The 4,070-nt window shown below is 46.4% G+C and overlaps 2 long non-coding RNA genes across 4 annotated transcripts in view; one reads left to right on the forward strand and one right to left on the reverse strand.

Moving 5' to 3' along the window:
* Positions 1 to 4,070, reverse strand: part of LOC109297871 — an 82,889-nt gene that overhangs the window by 48,040 nt on the left and 30,779 nt on the right. The window lies entirely within an intron of this gene.
* The window catches only part of LOC109297872, a 17,988-nt gene that overhangs the window by 6,670 nt on the left and 7,248 nt on the right, over positions 1 to 4,070 (forward strand). Inside the window, exon 2 of the long non-coding RNA XR_002097453.1 lies at positions 2,643 to 3,433. This is a non-coding gene — a long non-coding RNA (uncharacterized LOC109297872). The remainder of the gene's footprint in view (positions 1 to 2,642; positions 3,434 to 4,070) is intronic.

Genomic DNA, 4,070 nt, shown 5'->3' on the forward strand with positions numbered 1-4,070 from the left:
AGTCGCCTATGATGATCACTTGACGCTTTTTCCTCCTGGCCTGCTTAGCTCCTTCGGCCTACTCAGAACATGGAGAGCATGGAGTTGCTTCCTCTCCTTCCTTCTCCTCCAGAGTTGCCAGGGCCTTGTACCTGCTCTCTAGCTGGACTGTAGGAACTGGTACTCCTGTGTTACGAGCAGCCCTAGTTCTGGAGGTGACTGTCTGCCACTCCACAGTGGAGGGCACCTCCTGGAGTGCTTCTTCCTTGGATGCGTGACCTTGCAGGGAAAGGAAATAGCTGTCAATTTCTTCCTCTACCTCCCTGATTTCCCTCAGCGTGCTAACCTCCTCCTGGAGCTCCCTCACCTGCACCTCCAGGACCCTAAGGCGGGCACCTGCAGGACAGGTGTGGGGGTCCCCAATCCCTGCCCCCCCAGGCCTTGCTGGGCAACTCCTGCAGGCCAGGGGGTGGGGGATGCCAGCCCCCCCATGGGCTCTGTCTGGGTGGAGGCATCAGACAAGCCCCGGGAAAGCTGCCCCCCCCGGGCAGGGGCCCTGGCAGCACTCCGTGTCGACACCATCGTAGGAGTTTTCCTCATCGTATTCCTCCCTTCTAGCGTGCCCACTTCTCCCCACATATTAGTATGATCTGCAAATTTGAACAGGGTGCTTTTTGCCCCCTCGTCCAAGTTGCTGATGAAGATGTTGAACAGTGCAGGCCCGAGGACTGAGCCCTGGGGGACCCCACTGCCCACATCCCTCCAGGTCAAAAATGACCCATCCACCAACACTCTCTGGGAGCAGCCCTCCAGCCAGTGACCCATCTGACTGTGCAGATGTCAATGCCGCAGTCTCCTAGTTTTTTAATGAGAATGGAGTGAGAGACGGTGTCAAAGGCCTTCCTAATGTCCAGGAAGACTCTGTCCACTGCAACACCTGCGTCCAAGGATTTTGTGACCTGGGCATAGAAAGCCACCAGGTTGGTCTGACAGGACCTGCCTCTAATGAACCTGTGTTGGTTGCCCCTAAGCATAATCTCCCCTGCTGGCCCCTCACAGACATGCTCCAGGATAATTCTCTCAAAAAGCTTACCCAGGGCCGAGGTAAGACTAACTAGCCTATAGTTTCCTGGGTCCTCCTTCCTCATTTTTTTGAAAATGGGAACCACATTGGCCCTTTTCCAGTCCTCTGGCACAACACCCAGAGCACCATGAGTGCCCGTAAAGCCACGCCAGGGGTCCAGCAATGACCTCTGCTAATTCCCTCAGCACTCTGGGATGGAGATCGTCAGGACCTGCTGATTTAAATATGTCTAGTCCCTCCAGAAGTTCCCTGACTAGGTCCTCTCTGACCCTAGGCCTGGGTGCACCTCCCCTGGGACCTGCGAGGGTCCTGGTGAGGGGGGATGACCGGGTCCCTTCTCAGAAAAATGGAAGCAAAGAAATTGTTAAATAGATTAGCTTTGCTGTCTGGTGTGATGACCTGGTTTCTTAGGGTGTCCCAAAGAGGCCACACATTACCCAGTACCTTCTTTTTACCCCCTATGTATTTAAAAAAGGACTTCTTCTTGTCCTTGATCCGGGTAGCTAGTCCCAGTTCCATCTCCACCTTGGCCTTCCTGATCGCCCCCCTACAGTCCCATTTCTGGGAGATGTACATATGTTTTGCATGCATTTTCTCTCTTTCTAGAAATACTTTAAAGTCAGAGTGAAACAGGATATATTTTCAGCTGGCTTCTGTAGTTTACATCTCAGAAAAAAAAATCATTTCTACTGAACAAATACATTTGACTGGAACCTGAGGCACATTAAAAGAGAGAGCAAATCTGTTTTCAGTTGCCGCCTTAGTTTTTTGTTTTTCATTATGGGTCTCTTCCCTCTAGCAGAATGAACACAGTGTTTGGGATCTGTCTGTACTATATTTTGCTGTGGATCTACCAAATAAAAAGTTTCAGTGAGCTGGTTAATAGTCACACAGTTAGCACCTTGAACTCATCTGGCCCTGTTGGCTGGCTATATGAATGCTGCGAGGCTGCCCTCCTTGGGCCTATGGACCACTCCTGCATGTCAGATCCAGTGCATACAGCACCCACCCAAGGCAGTCTGAAACCTATGCTGCATGGGGCACCCATCCTAGACTGGTCAGGGCAGACACAGTGTGCAGCACAGGCCCTGGACTGGCTGGAGCAGGTGGCATAAGTTCCAGACCAGCCAGGAGAAGCAGTGTGTGGGTCAACTCAAGACCAAGGGTGGTATGAGGGTCTGGATGATGGGGCTATGCAGGCTGGATTTGACTCAGGCCATATCTTTGACACCCCTACTATACTATATAGTTTCCAAACTGTGGAACATGGATAGCCTGGAAAATGATTAAGATGTTTGGAAAAGAAATTAGGTGATCTTTACTCATGAAAATTGAAAAGCAAGTTACTTTCCTATAATTCTAGTTCCTCTGTATTTCAAGAGCACACTTACTCCACTTGACTTTATTGTGTCCCTGATTATTTACCATTTTCAAAATAATGTTTAAGGTCCTTACAGTGCCATTCTGACCAAACTTGCAAATAAGCTGAAAGATGATACCCAGGTGAAAATGTTAACCATTAAAATATGGAATCTGCTGTAAGGATTAAAAATGAAATTCTAACATTTTCTTATAGGAGACTTCAAAGATACAGACTTGTTGGATGGCAAGTATCCACCAGAAACCAGCGGAGGTAAGATAATATAAAATTGTTATGCATACTGAAATCTGTTTAAGATGCAGAGGCAGCTGTCTTCCAGTTCGCTTTGATCATCCAAGGAATAGATGATCCAGTGGTGGAACTGCTTTAATTTACAATTTTGTTTGTATTGTCAAAGCAGTATTCTTAAAAGTAGGATATGCATGTTGGATAAGCTTTTAAAATCACCTAAGTTCCATTTTTCACGCCTTTAATGACTTAAGTGGTTCACATCTATTGACTTTGAGATTTACACACCCAAATGACTAAGACACACGTGTGTGTGTGTGTGTACACACGTATGGGCTCATAATACAGGAAAGTGGGGTGGGTGGAATTCTCAGCAGAAAAAAGTCTTCCTAATTATAAGGACAGTAAAGGAAGCTGTGGGATATCCTTCACTGCAGTTTTTCATGAGGCTAGATAGGTGCCATCTTAAACTGATTCATTCTTTTTAAACGTGCACCTGACTAGAAGGCTGTAGATGAAGTCATCCCTTCCAACCCCATGATTCTGTCAACTCAAGCATTTCCAGGTTTTGCAGCAGAGACTTGAAGTTTGGCTCTGACATCAAGACTCTGCTCTTTGCTATTACTTTTCTTTTGAAACAATTTTTTTTGCAAGCCTTTAGAAATCAAATTTGTAGACGTTCAGACACATGTCTGTTGCAAATAATTCTTTCAAGGCTCTGGTTGCAAAGAGCATATTTTTTTCCCCTGTTTCCAGTTGTTGTTAGGTCAGACACCACAACTCAGAGGACTGAGGATTCTTATGCTCCTGATGCCAGGATTCTTATGCTCCTGATGCCTGATGCTCCCTTACAAGGGAGAGGAAGTGCTGGGTTTGAATTCAGAAGGGAACAAGAGCAGGACAGGAACAGTGAGGGGAGAAATGTTTTAGGAAGGGCAAATTGACACGGGGAATGGGATAGATCAGAGAAATGGCACATTTGTAGAGATCAGGCAAAAAGGTGGTGTCATAAGCATGCAAAGTCCTTTAGAACCTAGAATTGAACCTAGTATTTCTCAGCCACCACTCCTTTGTTGTTATCAGATGCCTCTACAACCTATTAAAAAAGTTAATTGGTCTTCTGATTCTGGCTGGTTCTCATATAGAGTGAAAACTAGCTATTGCTGGGCACTTCTACATGTATACTTCACTGTGCAGTAGACTAACTGTCCTGTAAAGTGTCACTTCCTACACGTGCTCCACAATTAGGACACAGTAGATTAATTACATTTACGCTGGTGAAGGATAGTCCCATCAGACATGGGTACTATCCAATGGCAGAGTAAATTAGTGCACTTAAACTAGGGGTGCACTAGTAAAGATTTTTTGGGCTGATACCAATGGCTGATTATTAACAAG

Source organism: Gavialis gangeticus, unplaced genomic scaffold, assembly GCF_001723915.1.
Source record: "Gavialis gangeticus isolate Ggan-Ray unplaced genomic scaffold, GavGan_comp1, whole genome shotgun sequence".
Taxonomy (NCBI): Eukaryota; Metazoa; Chordata; order Crocodylia; family Gavialidae; genus Gavialis; species Gavialis gangeticus.